Here is a 17,541-nt window from a genome sequence, read left to right on the forward strand (position 1 = left end):
TTGAAAAAGTATAAGATCTGACAAACCCTTGGCCCTCAGGGCTTCATGGCGACAGTGACAATCAATGAATGTATGATCAGTTTAGGTGGGGCGCACACTCTCCATTTCATCAGTCTTCCTACTCATTATTGTCTCCCCGATGCTGAAGCAAGCTTCAGTTACTACCTGTCATCATGTTTGCACTGTTGCATTTCTTATACTGGAGAATTATTTCTTTGTAACCCTGTCTTGTTAATAAATGAAAGATAGACCAAGAGAACCATGTGCTTTTCCTCAAACTCAGCATGTACCGTATTTCTTGGTGCCTGTGGGCATTTAAATTCCTCCCACTCTTACTTTGGAGGAAACAGAAAAAAGGCTAGCAGTGTGTACCACTATTTAATGGCCTAAAATATGTTGACTTTTCTTGTCAACTGCAAATCCTTAGTGAGAATAGGACATGCTTTATACATTGTGAACCCCCCACCATGACAGGCCTGGACAGCTGAATACATATTTGATTTTTAGTCAAAGGTATAAAAAATGCTGGTTCTATACTTCTAAATGTAGGACAGTACCTGTTTTTAATTGCTACTCAATTTATTAAGCATTTCTACTGTATTAAGCACGATAGATCATAAGATAGCCCTTGTCCCAGAAACATATGTTACTTATTCCTTCCTTGGTCAGATAAATTAATCTTGCCATCTCCAAACCACTGTTCCTTACGTATTAGCAAGACAGCACAAATTAATTTTGAACTTCTCCTAAACATTTATAAACATGTCAAGTAATGCAGACATCTCTGGTATGGTATAAGAGTCCCAGGCTGTGATGCAAGAAACCACTTTACTTTATACAATTATACATGTTCCCACAAGACAGAGTGTAAATCACACCACACATTCAGAGCACTAGAGACACTCACTGGGGGAACTTGTGATGAATCATTTTGTAAAGCAGAGAATTTGAATGTAATATGCAAAATCCCTAATTATAATATATACTTTTTGCAAGAGCAAAGCATTCTATTAAGATTTAATAAAGTACATATGCATCATATATGTGATATGATGCCTCCAATGTCAGTTTCCTTATATGTAACTAAAGTTAGTTGATTTTTATGTTTGCCTTAACTTGCTTTCTTTTCTTTTTTCCATGTGTTGTCAGTGTGACTAAGCCCTGTTACAAATCAAGTCTTCAGCTCAAACTCAACCAGCAGAGGGTACTGTTTGAGCATTTAAGTGGACTTCCCATCTTTGTCTTACCCATCCAAAGAAACAATATCTGAATAATAGCCAGGGACGATATTCAATAGGCAAGGTTCTGGCAAGATAATAGACATCAATGATCATGTGTCAGCATCATTTTACAGGAAACTCCCTTTGTTCTCTGCTGCTCACAAAGGACATTCCATGCAAAATGCACCTGTAGGTAGTGATAAATGTCTATGAAAGGTAGATGAAGAAGGGTGGTGGTTGTAGAGTAGAATCTGCTTCTAAATTTACCAAGTACTTATATTCCTTTTAGGTTTAGGGTTCTGAATCAAGATATCAGCCCCACGTGTTCTCAGCTTGCTGGTGAATGTTAATGAATAATTCCTGCAGTAACAAATGTCATAATAAAATAATCAGGCAGTCCGTGCACATTGTAAATCAATGAGCACAGATGTCTCCAAATGGAGGGGATATTTGAAGATACTTTACATCTTGCTGGGTTTGGAACGCTTGACGGTTGGCTAGCATCTGTTTATCAAAATAAAGTGAGCATCTCCCCGTTCTGAAATCAAATTCAGCATTAAATATAATTAAATATATTGTAGAAGAAGACTTTGTCCCTTAATGTTTACATAAATTTGATCAATATGTGCATAATAGTGGATCACACATTTCTTAGTAAAATTTATACATTTGTATTTTTACATTAATAATTAAAAACTTTTATCAAAACAAAAACCACACATGGTAACAACAACAAAAAAGATAAAAGCACTTGCACTAAAAAGCAGTAGTTCTCTGTCTACTCCTTATCTTCAGTCTCTTCTCAGATATAAATTTTAACTTTTATAGTATTTTTTCCTTTGGTTCTTTACCTCTATATCTCTAAGCAATATTCTTATACTGCTAAATCTTGGGTTATTAGTTTTAGGTATTATATGTTGTCTTCCTATGCAGATAGATGAGAATGTAACATGATTAAGTCATTCAGTACCTCCTTTAGTCATATCTCTACTTTAGATCTTTATTGGTTACCTATGCAATTTTAGATAAAATACTTATTCCTTTTGCAACTTTAAGTGAAACACTTATTCTTTTAACAAGAGACAGTTTATTTTGTGTCCGCATCTTTTCAGTTCTCCTCTCCCATTTCTCCCTCCCAATCTGTACCTCTTGTAATCTGTATTTCTACAATGTCAAGGTTGTTAACATTTGACTTCTCTCTCATCGTCATTCTACCATCTTTGTCTATCAGTTGATTCTAAAGTTGTAAACCAATAATAGTGTTTATATTGAGGCTCAATCTTGTTGATTGCAGTATCACATAGTGTATTATACTTCTTGTACAACTTTTAATTTTTCTGGAGTTTCTAATTGCCTTTTTTTTCTTATACTACTTCCCTTTCTCGTGTTCTAATTTTTGTTTTTTTTGACCATTCAGAGATTTTGTTAAATTTTTCCAGAAACTGCTTTCCTTTGAAGCTCTTCATCTTGCTACTCTTACCTGTACTTGTTATGTAGGCCTGCTAATAGTGATCATCTTGGTGTTACTTTTGTTTCCTCATTTCTGGAACTCGAGTCCTTTGCTTTCTTCGTTTACTTCTTTTTGCAGCAGTACATACTCATCAAAATTCCTAAGAAAGGGTATGTGAGATGCAACTTTTCTGATTGTTTGAATGTGTGAAAATCAGCACATGCAAGTGTGATCTAAGTTCACACTTGAATAATAATTTAATTAGGTATAGAAAATGTAAAATTCCTCAGAATTTCAAAGGCAGTGTTCCTTTTTCTTAATCATCAGTATTGCTGATGTGAAGTTTCATGCCAGCTTGATTCTCATTCTTTGATGATTTGCTTTTTCTTTCTGCTTTTTTTCTTTTGGGAACAATCATCGATGGAGGCCTTTTTACAGTCATTGGTGGGCTATTCCAATCTGAAGTGTTAAATCTTTCTGCTATACAAAATTCTCTTGTATTAATCAAATGAAAAATTTTCTCCCTTCCATTTTTGCTACTCATTTTCCATAATTCCTAATAATTATCTATTAATTCTCCGGATTTGATCCTTTTGTCTTTTAAATTTTTATTTTCTGGGAGAATTTCTTAATTCTGTATTCTAAAATTTCTTTTTCTTTTTTCCTTTGGCACTCATATTCTTTAAATCAAGGTTCCTTCTTAATCTGTTCTTTTTTCATACTATCCTTTTCTTGTCTTGTGGATGCAATGTATTCTTGAATCTTTCTAAGGATGTTAGAGTTTCTGTAAAAATTTCTGTTCTTCACATTATATCTTTTTATTTTGGAATCAGTATTCCTATTTGTTTATTTTGGTCAGAATCTGCCACATTGGGGACTTTTTCAAATGTTTGGGAATCTTTGGTTTTTTGTTCACACTTTAAAGTAAGGCAAACACCATGACTGGTTTGTGATTTACATAGTGATGAAATCAGCTGTCCCATAAACAGAATTTGGATCTATTTCCTCTATTTTTCAGTCTTATGTGTCATTCCCTCCCCTGTTGTATCTGCATTTTCAGAATTCTGAGCATCTCAATGGTTCTTCTCGGCAGCTTATTTCCATCTCTGTTACTACACCAGCTACTTCCCTTTCATTTTACTCTAAGCTCACTTCTTTATATGCCTTTCATCTGTTAGTATATCTACATCTACTTGTCATCTTCCAAAAATTTAAGTCTTCTATGAGCTAATGACCATTATATATTCTTATCTTATGAGTTTATACCTACTTACATTCTTCATTGACATTTTAATGGGCTTCTGGATGGAAAAGAATATAAATACATGTGTACAATCTGTCATCTTTAACTGGAAGTCCATGTTAATTTTTGAATGCATATTTGTATGATCTGAAATTTCTAAATGCGTTTCAGTATTTATTTATAGCCAATGTCATTTGTAAAAATGTATTTTCAGTGGACTTTTTTTTTTTTTACTTTATTATTATTATTATTATTATTCTTTTTTTTTTCTTTTTTTTTTTTTCTGTGTTGGGTCTTCGTTTCTATGCGAGGGCTTTCTCTAGTTGTGGCAAGCGGGGGCCACTCTTCATCGCGGTGCGCGGGCCTTTCACTGTCGCGGCCTCTCTTGTTGCGGGGCACAGGCTCCAGACGCACAGGCTCAGTAGTTGTGGCTCACGGGCCTAGTTGCTCCACGGCATGTGGGATCTTCCCAGACCAGGGCTCGAACCCGTGTCCCCTGCATTGGCAGGCAGACTCTCAACCACTGCGCCACCAGGGAAGCCCTTCAGTGGACATATTTAAGATATCTTTTAGCATGTGTCATTTCTCTGGCTGTTTTCGTAATATGTGAAGGTAGACTAACAAGCCAAAATTTATTTAATCGTTTTGAGGTATTAATTATTTCAAATGATTATATTTGTTCTTTAAAACAACACTGTGGAATAGGTATTGCCACGACTCCATTTTACAGATGAGAAATGGATTTGAGTGATAAACTTAAGATCAGAGAGCTGGTGAGTGCTGGCCTGGTACTTAGATCCAAACCTTTCAGTCCTTTTCTCTGAAAATACAATATGTCTCTTAGATACCACTTAATAAAACCCCATAAATACAACAGCATAAATAAATAATGTAATCTGTCTACAGAATAAATTCCTACTGCCATAAAGCTTCATGTGTTGTTTTAGTTCTATTCTTGGTTGTACTTTTAAAATAATATTTAAAACTATTTCTGAATATTTAGTAAGGATGTAGCATTCCTAACTTCTCCCAGTGAACTCATGGATAACTTCCACTGATAAAATAAGTCATGTTGTATAAAGGAAGAGCTATTGTTTCAAAACATCGGGGGCAAGCCTAAGGTAGAGTCCAGACTATTCTGATTGTCTTCAACTATTATATACCTTACTACATTTTAGGTCAGATAATTTGGCTCTTAACATTCAAAACTGTATTAATTACGGGATTTTATAACGAGGTTATACAGTGTATGTTTGCCAGTTGGGAAAGAAAGATAATTACGCTTGAATGTAGGTCACATTTAAGAAACTCTCTTAGCCTAATGGGAACCATGTTTCCTTAAAAATCAAGAATTAATAATATTGAAGAAAGTGGTGTCTCTCTCATCCTGTGACCCAATTCTTCTGGTCCAAGATTTTTTTTACCTTTTTTTTGGCTGCAGTTCTTAGGAAGAGAAACTTGCATAATTTCCTATAGGCAGTTTGGGCCACTTGTGGTAGCTGCTGAATTGGGTCTTGTTGGTTGTAAGAAACTGGTGGATGAAGAATTATCAGTGAGGATGTTTACAGGGACATTTCTAGGGTTGATATCATAAGCAGATAATTCTCCTAACTGCCCCCAAAGTGTTTTATGTTGACTTGTATGAGAAGGAGTCTTAGTCTTTGCCCTTGAAAAATTGATGGTATGTTCAAACTGTCAGTGTTTTTTGATTTTGTTTCTTTCTCCTGAGCTTTTTTTTAGTTTCAGTATTGCCAAATGGCAAATCTAAAGAACATCATTTAAAATGGGAGTGAACTCTCCTCAAAACTAAGAAGTTTGACATAAGGATTTGATATAATTCTGTAGCATCTAAGGAATCTCTGTTGCACCTAATTAACCATTTTAATCGAGGTATGAAAAAATGCTTCACTCGCAGATTTCCCAACCTCTGCCCCACCCCTCCCAAACTCACCCCTCACCACCAGGAGAAAGGCTGCAACAAAATAATGGACTGTTTATTAAAATTCATTGCATGGTCAAAAAAGGAACAAAGTTTTCTAAAGGTGTAGCTGGGTTTCCTTGGAATGGTGCAAAGCAGATCTCAACTCCAAAAGCTATGATTTCATCACTATAATTTAAGTGGTTTTAGTGGTTTAACTTGTGTTGGGGTTGGGACAAAATTGCTTTTTAAAAGAGAGAGAGAGATCAGAGAGAGGGAGAGAGGGAGAGAGAGCGAGAGATCGGAGAGAGGGAGAGAGAGAGAGGGAGAGAGAGAGGGAGAGAGGGAGAGAAAGAGGGAGAGAGAGAGAGATCGGAGAGAGGGAGAGAGAGAGAGAGAGAGAGAGAGGGAGAGAGAGAGAGAGGGAGAGAGAGAGAGAGAGGGAGGGGGAGAGAGAGAGAGAGAGGGAGAGAGATCGGAGATCTAAATTTTAATTTACCATTTTAAATGGTCTGGGACTTTTGTCAGTTTGAAATGTGCTTATTCCCAGTGATTGTTTTCATCTTTGCCTTATCTTATTATTAATGGAATATTATAGTCAACCAGTCAGCTGATGAACTAGTCTGAGGATGAATTTTGTAGCTTGTGTTTCTCTTTGTCTCGTTTCCATCCTTCAAGAATTAAGGTACTTTAACAAGCTGCTTTAAGGAATTAATGGTATTATAAAACACACTGTACTTTAAGATTCTCAGGCATTTTTTCACTACAGGTGGGAACCAAGCCTTGGAAAGATATATGACACATGAAGGATGATCGGGGCAATGGAAAGATCTAGGTCCTGAAATAACTCCCCTGATTGGGTCCCCTCACCCCTCCTCCCAGCAATTACTTGGCCCTCAGGACTGAGGCTTAGCTAGCCAGAATCCAGAAGTGAGAAAATAAGGTTCTTCCCAGGCCTATTCAGACCCATCTATATATTAGTTTCCACTTTGGAATTCTTTTGTAATGATGCGTGAGTGGTGTATGAATTCCCCAGGGTTTTGAGTTTTCTGTGAATAAGGAACTCTGAGATCATCTCTTACAAATAGGTGAGCTGTGGCACAGTAATCCAGCTGCTGCTTGTCTTTGGGGTGTAGTATGCTTAGCTAATCCTATTGACTATAATTCTAACCGGGTGGCTCTTGTTAAATCTTTGAGCAAAAGATGTAATCTTTAGGCGAAGGGCACATGAAGAAAATACTCCAACAATTCTTGACACTCCCCAGGTCTCAAAGCAAGAACTTTTTTTTTTTTTTTTTAAACAAGATTTATAAGCTACCCAGACAGATCACCACTTGAAGGCTGAGGTTGGAACCTAACCAGGATAGTAGAAACACTGCTTTTATTGAGCCGGGCATTGTTCAAGTTGTAATGCAGGATGAAGGAGAAGTAATGGATATCATGCCTTAAAGACACGTCTAATTGCTAGGAGATCATTCAGGCAGTGACCCAGTAGCTCTGCCCCAATGGTTTGTGGGAAGATGTTCTTAAATGCTGGAGAGAAGCAAGACTTATAAAGGGGAAGGATTGTGTTTAGCTGAGTCTCCTTAAATTCTTTTTAAAGCCCTAGGATGACTTGTTAGGGTGTGTACATGACAGAATAAATGCAAGTGTTTCTGAGACTCTAAGATTTTGTAAATAAGGGGATTTTAGGTAGATCTAAAAGAATTTGAGGAAGCAGATATGGTAGGAGTTGGATAAAGAGTCTCACAGGGTGAAAGTAAGTTGAAGATTCTGTCTTTCCCTGTTTGAATAACATTCACTGGTTTGAAATTATAATTGTGAGAACTTTGGAGAAAACTTTAGACTCAAGAGCGAGGTGTCTGTTTTAATATTCAACGTAGCAAGTTATGTCTATGAGGAGATGAGTAATTTTTGGATGATTTTTTGAGTTTTAGAACACCGTATTTGGTAACCCTATTATAAACTTTTGGGTATGTACTGCACTCCATAAAATAGCTAAAACAGTTTGCATTTGTTTTTTAGTGGCCAGAGCCATTATATGCTGTAGCACTTGGATTTGATCCATAATGCTTCATAGTCTAACGGCAGTCTCTAGAGCCCAGAGCCCTGGGACTGATTCCAACCAAACAGTAGGTCAGCACTGGAAAAGAAAGAAGTTGTTGCCCAGATTGCCACAAATGGAAATGAGAGAAGAGAAATGCTTATCAGGGTAAATAAACTCAAAGCCTTATTATTAGGAAGGGGGTGGCGAGTGGGCAGAAGGAGAAATAGGCACAGGGCTGACATTTACTGAGGACTCACTCAGTGTCTCACACATTATTAGATGCTTTTATGTATCAGTTCACCTAGTCCTCACTAAATCCTAAAGGTTTTATTGTGTTCATTATTACAGAGAAGGAAACTGAAGAGAGAGGTTAAGAAAATTGTCCAAGGTCACACAGCAAGCATATGGTGACATTTGTTAACTCTTAATTATACCTACCTGCCATAGGTAGGTATAATTTAGGTGGTTTGTTATTAGTGTCTGCTGTAGATCTATAACTGTTTAGATCAATGTACAATGGCCATGGGTGATCAAATCATTCTGTCTTCTGAAGCTTCAAAAAGTCAAGGTAGAAAATTCATGGAACCTTGATAATCAGAATTAATCACACACCTTTGGCTTTATTCAGTCATTCAACAAATATTTATTGAGCTCCAAGTGCGTGCCAGGTCCTGAGCTAAGTGATGGTACCGCAGCAGAAGAGAGATGCAATTCTTATACTCTGGAAACAGTAGACAAGTAAAGAGGTAAACACATTCACATCCACAAAGGGACTAGTTCAGTGAGTGGAAACATAATGTTATCCTGATATGCCAGGTTGCCACTGGAATGAGATGCACAAGTAACCTGATATTCTGGTTATTTACACAGACTTTATCAGAAGTGGATCTGGCTTCATTGCATGGCAAATTCCCAGATGAGGATGCCCTCATCCATGGACTGTTTCATCCACGGGTGAGCTGCTATAAAATTGTTCTCCTCATCCTTCTCTGTATATACCACTCAACCTGTTGCTCCTTTAGTTTTCCTCGTCTTTTCCTCTGGCGGACTTGCTTGATTTCACTGATACTAAAAGGGGAGTAGTAGAGCACTTCAATAGGGTTGTACCATCTCCATTTGGGGTGGGGGTAGTTTTTCAAGAAAGGGAATGGATTTTTCTTCTTTTAAAGGTCACACTGTTTTGATTTAGCATGCCCATGAAAATATAGAGATTAATTAAACATTTGCAAATTAATATAATAAAATTTATTTAAAAATCTATCAAACAATACTGAATATTTTTAAAGGTATATACATATGCAGAAAAACATCTAGAAGGAGACACACCAGACCCTGGGGAGGAACCTGGGATTGCAGCTGGTGGCCAAAAGGGGTTTTGTCTGATTCATGCTATTATAATATTTTACCTGGAGAATGTATTTGAATATTATTTTTATAATAAAAAATAATAATGTGAAAAGAGGTAACTTGAATGGAGAGCAGCTAGGAAGCTGTTGTAATAGTCCAGAAGAGAGATGATTATGATCTGAAATAAAAGACAGTATTGCCTAGTGATTGAGAATGAGAGCTCTGATTCTAGACTGCTTGGGCTTGAATGTGCTCTCATACTCACCAGCTACGTGCCAACTGGGTAGATTACCTAACCTATTTGTGTCATGGCAATTTCATCTATAAATGAATATGCAAAAAATAGCACCTACTCATAGAGTTGTGATAATTAAGTGACTTAGTACGTGAAAAGTGCTTAGAACAATGGTTAGTAAGTCCTCTATGAATACTAGCTATTATTTTAGGGGGGATAGACAGGATTGGGTTGGGAGAAGTGGGAAGAGTGATGAATAGCTGAAGATGCTAGTACCTTGGATACCAAATTGATGCTGAATACCTTGTCAGGTCTTATGAATCATCATGCTTTCATGACCATCACTTCCCACTGGTTGCCTTGAGGTCACAGGGGTATAGAACATCATAATGACTCTCTACTAATTCTGTGGCAGGTACTGGAAGTTGCTTTTCTAATCACGAGTTGCAATCTGGAATAGGATGATTACATCACTTAGCCTCTTGTCTAGTTCTCTAATTAGTAAGTTGGTGACCATATCACTTATCTTTAATGCTTAGATATATTTTTTAAAGTAATAAGGTGATGGTACACATTTCAACAGATATAAAATGCCTCTTCTCCACTTTTCCCTGCTTATTCTATTGCATTTTCAGTCTCTGATAAATCTGCTTCCCTGGATAATGTTGTGGGAAAACAGGACAGGTCAAAGGAAAAACATTACCTCTCAAGGTCCATTTGTGTGAAAACACAAAAGATAAATATCACTCAGGGGTTAGTGGGGGCCTACTGCCACTCTGGCACACTGCCTGCCTCTCTGAATTATTTTAAGGATCCAGTGAGGAAAAGTATAAAAGACTGTACACATTAGTATTTAATCTACTGACTTTCTATTTGTCATTTTTTTCTATTCCACATGAAAACACTGTAGAGAGAATTCTAGATGGCTGCATTCTGAAAAACCAGCTTTCACTGAGTTAATATTTCTCTTCAGTTTTGTCTACCTGTCTCACCTTTGAGTTTACTAACTATTAATTGTTTAAACCTTGGCATTTTATTCCCTTCGGTTTTTAGGACTCTGGTAGGATAATTGCTGAATCTTTGGAAAAGGACCAATATTTAGTTTAGATGTTATTCTCCCTTCTCTACCCAATGTATATCTACATGTTTTTTCTCTCATTATGACCCTAAGTGAAGCTTTGATGACATTAAGGCCTTTTCATCTGTGCTCAGGAAACTCTTTGAGCCTTTCTTGGGGGTCTTAATTTGGCTTGTAGTTGCCTTGATTTGGGTCATGATCTAGTCCATTTTCTAGTCTCTTAGATAGGTCTAAAATAACATAATTCCACTCCTTTTTCTATGCTGGCCCATATTCCAGGTCATAATGCTTTTCTGCTCCCTACCATAAGAAAAAAAGTTCTTCTGTTAACTATTGATTTTTTTCTTACTATTATTTGTAAACCAGGAGTATTAGTTTACCTGTTTCTGGTTTTTTCCTTATACTGGATTTTTCTCATTTATATGTCAGAAAATATCTTAATATGTTATTATGAATTTGAAATTTTATTCTCAAATGAGAAGATACTTATATTTTGTGAAATTCTAAAATGTGCTTTTTAAAAATAACACTTTATTGAGGTATAATTGGTATACAATAAACTGTACACATTTCAAATGCACAATTTGAAACCACCTTTTGAGTACTAAACTCAATTTATTTTCCACAGAAGCTCAGATTTAGGTACCAGCCTATCTTTCTCCTTGTCTTCAAAGCTAAGCTTGTAAAGGGCACTGTCTTGACTCACTTTGCTGAATTACTCATCTTCCAGTAAAGTCCATTTTCAGTCCCTCTCAATCAGGCTTCCGTTCTCGTTCCTCAGGTGAAATTGCTATAGCAAGACTCACTGCCAAATCCAGGGGCCATTTTCCAGTCTTTTCTGACTTGGATTCTTTGTGACACTTGCCATCATTGACCATTCTCTACCATCTTGAGAGTGTCCACGTTCTTAGCATCCACAAGATGCAGTGTTCTGGTCCCCCTCCTACCGCTGACATGGGCCCTTCTCATCCTCCTTCCTCTGCCTGGCCCTGGTGGCAGTGCTGTGGCTCTGCCCTTTGTTGCTCATCTTCTCAATGTCTGCTCTCTCCCGGAGTGAGCGCATACACTCAACTCGTTAGTCATACTGAACAGATGTTGACAAGTTACAAATGAATGATTTCAGCTTAGACTTCTTTTCTGACATCAGATCCATACACATAAACTGTCTATTGGACATTTCTACCTGCATATACCATAGGCATACAAATTTAGTATTTTTAAAACTCACTTCATTATCATTTTTTCAAAACCCTTCTCTTCCTTCTCTGTTCCTTAGCCTAAGACATAGGCCTTCTCTGTGGGAAGCTTACAGTGTTGCTGGGGAAACAAAATAGGAGTGTGTGAAGTAATCACCAACGAGCTTGTGTTTATGCTAGTTTGGTGTAATGAAGCAGCAAAGGACTCAGTGGTACTGTACAGCTGTTAGGGAAGAGAACCCTAGAGACTAAATTCCTGGTGATGGGGAAGAGCGATGGATGCAAGAGTATTCAGAAAAGCAAGAATTGTCAAAATGAGGCCAGAGCTGTCAAGAAAGCCTTCACAGAGCCCTTGCAACTTCATTCCTTCATTTATTCAACAGCTGCCTGTTGAGAATTTTCCATGTGTTGAAAACTCTTAGGTTCTGGAGAAGCATCAGTGGAGAAGAGGCAAGACTCTTGCTCTCATGGAGCTTATGTTCTACCAGGAAGAATCAGACAATGAATATGTAAAACATTAATAAAAATATAACTTCAGATAGAGATAAGTACTCCTAGGAAATTAACAGAGTATAATAAGCTAGAAAATGATAGAAGGGTGGGGGGGTATTCCATTAGAACTTACGATGAGGGAAACCTTTCAGAGGTGTGATGTTTGAGCTGTTTGTTGAATGAGTAAATGAATCTTACTTTCTTCCTCAGCTCTGACGAGAAAAAGGTTTAAAAACCAAATTGAACCATTAAAAGGAACCCACAGAGTGGGTTTCAGGCGCTGAGTTTTTTAGAATCTTTCCAACAAATCTGGAACAAATGTTTCTCTGTTTCACTTTCTTTTCTTTGACATTTCAGATAAGATGCAGACTTACTGGACTTTTCTCTCTTACCCAAATACTGTGTTTGTGATGCTGAGAAAACAGAAAAATTCTGAGTGAAGAGACCCTTCTCTGTAGTGTCTGCAGTGGAAAATCCTTAGCAATGAACAAACCTTGGCCTCCTATTTATCTTTAATGGTATCCCTAGATCCTACAGTTTCTCCAACATATGAAGAAAAAATAGAATTGTTTTATTTATAAGTGGCATCCTGAATGTTTATTCAGGGAATTGATTTTAGGAAGCTGGTTTCTGGGAAAACAGCAATAATTAAGACAAATTCACATAAAGGTCTTATCTTCTAGTAGAAGGAAACAGACAATAAATAAATAAACAAATAAAAATAAAATGCCAGATAGTGATAAATGCTATTAATAAAATAATGAGGAGGAGGAAAAGGGGTTAAAAAGTAATGGAGAAAGAGCAATTTTAGGAGGTATCTCCTGGGAGGTGATATTTGAGTGGAGACCTGAGAGGTGAGAAGGCACCAGCCATGAGAGGGAGAAGCAAACCAGGAGGGGCAGCAAATCAGGCAGCTCAGAGTCTGGTTTATTCAGCAGAGGCATAATTTTTCATTTCCATACTTTGCTCTTTATACCACACCACTTTCACAAACATGACATTTAGACCAGAAAGGGAAGTCCATTTGGCCTATAGACTTCTTATATTAAGGGAATTTTTTTTTCTAAAGTTGTCTCACCATCTTGAATAAACTGAAGTCCTCAAAAAGTGCATACTCAGTTCTCTTGGTGGAGGTGAGATTCATAAAGACTTGATGTTCCACATATTTAGTTTTGCTATGGAAGCTGCAGGGGGATAAGACAACAAAATACAAAACTGGTCCTTTATGGTCTCATTGACTTTAAATTCAAAGTGAATAAAATGTAAGAGCATGACGGTGTACTTAGCATTGGTAGAGGGGAGGAAGGAGAAGGTTGCATTTCCTAAGCTCATGTCTCTACTCCACCATTAGAAAGCCCACAACACCCCTTGGGGGTTATAAGATTTCACATGGAATAAGGAAAAAGAACTAAGACTTGCTACCACTGAAGAGAAGCCAGAAGCCATTGGTATTTGGTTTTCATTGTTTTTGGTTTCTGTTTGAAGATGCTTGCTCTTGGAGAACACATAATGCTGACCTGAGGAATTTCTGCTTGAGGTTTTCAAATGACCCAGATGAGCTGGTTGATGAGACAGAAATCTTTTCTTTAAAAGGCATTTTAGGAAGAAGGTAGGATTTGAAGCGAGAGCCTGGGGGTTGAGTCCTGTCACCATTATACTTGCTATGTGGCTTTCAGTGAGTCACAGAGTGCATCTTCCGGGACAGCGAGGGCCAGACAATGAGTCTGGTGTTTGGTAATTGTAAAGCATGTTAAAAATATTGCTTATTGGCTATTATTGTTCTCATTATCATTGTTTTTATTCTCCTGGTAGATTTCTACTTCCAGTGACTCATTTTTCCCCAACACACTTAACAATTTGAGCTTTTTTTGTACCATCGTTGTTTTGAAGGAGTATGTCCTAATTAATTCAATACACAAATATTTAAATTTGGAAAAAAAAAGAAGATTAAATATCAGAAGGAGTTCACAAGACAGGTGAAAAAGCCAGAAAGAGAGCATAAGTCAAAAGTTAAAGGATTATAACAGAGGGTATGAATTCTGTCAGGGAGAACCAGGGAAAAGACTCCATGGAGAAGTGGTAGCATAGAGAAAACTTGCACAGAGGTAAAGCAGACGGAGCAAGGCCCTGGCCTAGAAGTGGCCTGACCGCCTGTATAGGGGCAGGCAAGGGACAGAGTGGGCAGGACGTCCAGATCCGCACGTACAATCTGTGTCTGATAAGCGTGGCAGCAGCCAGCATGTGATTTCCCAGTACAGCTGTCAACATCACAGGGCCAAGAGCAGGAAGGAAGGGCAAGTCCCCACAGGCCCAGTGACAGGGGCACAGGAGTGAGTGATAATAACAGCTCCTGGCAGCCAGGCAGCAGCTGATCAGGGCCAGAAAATCTGGCATGAGTAGCAGGGTCCCTGAAAGCTTTCCCAACATTACTGCATCACACCCACACCCATACCCATGCTCGCACACATACACATCCCTCACTCTTCCTTTTATTAAAAGTTACAACTATTTATCAAGCATAGCCCCTAGAGCCTGGTTTGAGGCATGGTTCCACCATCTATTGACTGTGTGACCTTGGGCAAATTTCTCAAACCCTCTTATAACATGGGTCTACTCATGGTAGGGCTCCCCAGCACCGGGGTGCTGGGAGGAGTCAGTGAGATCACGTGTAGGTAGTGCCACAGAGCCTGGCACATAATAAATGCTCAAAAAATAAGATGCATGAAAATGAAACCAGTGCTGGCGCCAAAACTGGGCCCACACATGAGATTCAAAATAGTTCCCACAATAAAGACGTACTTGAACCTGGAGCAGTGGCCAATCTTAGCTAATGCTGCATCCCAGAGCATGAGATAAGTTAGCTTTATATCTGGTCTACCTGTCTCAGGGTGGGGCTATGGACTGGCACAGGGTTGCACTCCAGGTGAGGGTCAGGGAGAGGGATGCAGGGTTTGCAAACCTGGCAGGTACATAGTACACTGCCAGGCAGAGGTGTGAGCATTCTAGAACAGAGGGAGGGTGCAGCAGGGGCAAAAGCACATAGGCAGGCCAGGAAGCCAGAAAACAAGGGCTGAGAGGTGAGTGCATCACTAGGAGGTGAAATCAGTGATCCAACCAAGAGGTCCGGGTGTAAAATTCCAGAGCGGTGGAGGTTGGCTGAAAAGATAAGCAAGCTTGAATGAGAACTCTTCAGGAGTGGGGAGACTTGAGTTAATTGTTGGTTTAGGAATAGATGGTGAAAGTGAGGGAGAAATTAAATGAGCAAGAGAGAGCATGATTGGTGGGTCAAGTGTCTGTAAGGAAGAGAGGGATCGGTGGTTCGGTGGAGTTACTTTTGGAATGAAGGAGGCTTTCCTCTCCAAAAAAGGAGGGTAAAGATGTAGAGAAACAGCGAGATAGAGAAGAGAGAGGTTGAGGGAGCCTTCATCTGGTGGCCTCAGTCTCAGAGAAGACTGAGACAAAGTCATCTGGTGGGGAAGGTTGGGGGCCGTGAGGCAGAGGCTTAAGGAAAAGGTGTCAAATAGTAGGGGAATTTGGTAGGAAGATGACTGGAGATGAATCACTCCACCGTTGATTTCGGCATATCTGGAATGCACCTACCCAGGCTCCCTCAAATGGAAACTGAAAGTCGCCTATACCCACGACCTCAAATAGCAAAACCAAGCTCATCCTCCCTAGCTCCATCTGACACAAAGTGCCTGCACCTACTGTCCCCACTTCCTACCACAAACTCTCCCCTCCACACCCACTTGCCTCTGCAGACCCTGCTTTCAAAGGCCACCCAGGCAACCTGGAGGCACTGGTGCCTTTTCTCAGTTCTCATTCTTACTGCCATCCCTAGAGAATAAATATCCTCTTTTCTTTTCAGTTTCCCTTCCCTTCCTCTTTCTCCCTTTTTCTGATGTCCTAGATGTTTTTGTTTAGACCAGTGTTTTTCAAATGTGCATACAAATTGCCTGGGGAGTTTTGGTAAAATGCATATCATAATTGGAAGTCCTGAGAATCTACATTTGTAACAAGCTCCCAGGTGATGTTGATGTTGAGGGTCCTTGTGCCAATTCCACATTGTTACGAAAGAATCCCTTCTAATCCTTCCCCGTGGAATTCCCACCCCTGTTCCACCCATGCTTCTCCTGAGGGTTTGTGCTGCTTTCTGCTGCAGTGGCTGCTTTTGAGAATTGATGGACCTTGTAGTCACTGCATAGCCAGCTCTCCACCCATGGCTCCACATCAGCCAATTCTGATACTGCTGGGAAGGAGGGAGAAATCAGTTCGTTTTACACAGGAGGTCACATGTTTTAATTTTCTTTATCATCTGAACTGTGGCTTGCTGGAGGGACATTTCTGGCCCTCTGTGGGCCTCTTTCATCCAAGTGTCTCTCTGCCCACTCAGTCCTCCAGCCTGTGCTCGCCTCTGTGGTACATGTTTCCATGACAAAAGGCATAAAGGAACTGGGTTCTCATAATGGGATTCCAAGGCCTTTAACACTTAAGCAGTAGAGACATGTTTGAACAGAGGGGTCTTCCCAGGCCCTTGAACCCACTGCATGTAGCCAGTTATTCCCTACACCTGTCCCTAAATGGCACCCTGACCAGAGGAGGCCGTCTCATTGAATGACTTATAACTTTGGGATCTACTTGTCATAGCAGCCTCATGTTAGCACAATAAAACTTCTGAATGTGGCTCTTTCTCAGACCACTTATAGCCTCCCACCGTGAACCACTGATCAGAGCTGAATGTGATGTATTATGTAGGGCGGTTTGCCAATAGACTATCATAGATTGAGACAGAGAGGCCTTCAGAACTCTCTTCTTTAAAGATTCCTTGACAATCATCTCAATCCTCCAATGTCCACCTTAGTTTTTATTCTGGCCACTTCAGTAACCTTTTGCCCTCATACAAAACACATGCATCTTTGTGCATCAATATCACGTCTTATCTGATGGGGGAGGCTGTCACTCAGCCATTTAAAATGATGTGTCTTTAAAAAGGATATGTTCAGGGTGCGGCCAAAAGGTTGTGTGAAACTCTAAGTCGAGAGGATTTCACGGGGTGTTTGAGCAAGGCTGCCTGGGGGAATTATAAGAGTCCGGAGCAATAAATATCATGTAGGCTGTTTCAGAAATTAACTGAATGTGAAAATAGACATTATCTGACTTGCTTAAGTGTAAGGACAGGGAGCATATGGGCCCAAATTTGGCTTCAATTTCCCTTTGAAGTTAATGGGCGTGGCAAGTGCTAATCTAATTGTGGCACTTGGATCAGTATATTTTGCACATTCAGGATTTTGTAATGAGATGCAGTGGTTATTTAT

General features: G+C 39.1%; 1 long non-coding RNA gene across 8 annotated transcripts in view; it reads left to right on the plus strand.

Moving 5' to 3' along the window:
• Window positions 1-17,541, plus strand: part of LOC133100991 (uncharacterized) — a 495,678-nt gene that overhangs the window by 134,706 nt on the left and 343,431 nt on the right. For 7 of the 8 annotated variants that reach the window (XR_009702570.1, XR_009702569.1, XR_009702571.1 and 4 more), the window contains exon 2: window positions 8,749-8,832. This is a non-coding gene — a long non-coding RNA (uncharacterized LOC133100991). Of the gene's footprint in view, window positions 1-7,950; window positions 8,044-8,748; window positions 8,833-17,541 lie in introns of those variants that run through there. The other variant, XR_009702572.1, reaches the window with a different exon arrangement.

This window comes from Eubalaena glacialis, chromosome 11 (genome assembly GCF_028564815.1).
Source record: "Eubalaena glacialis isolate mEubGla1 chromosome 11, mEubGla1.1.hap2.+ XY, whole genome shotgun sequence".
Taxonomy (NCBI): domain Eukaryota; kingdom Metazoa; phylum Chordata; class Mammalia; order Artiodactyla; family Balaenidae; genus Eubalaena; species Eubalaena glacialis.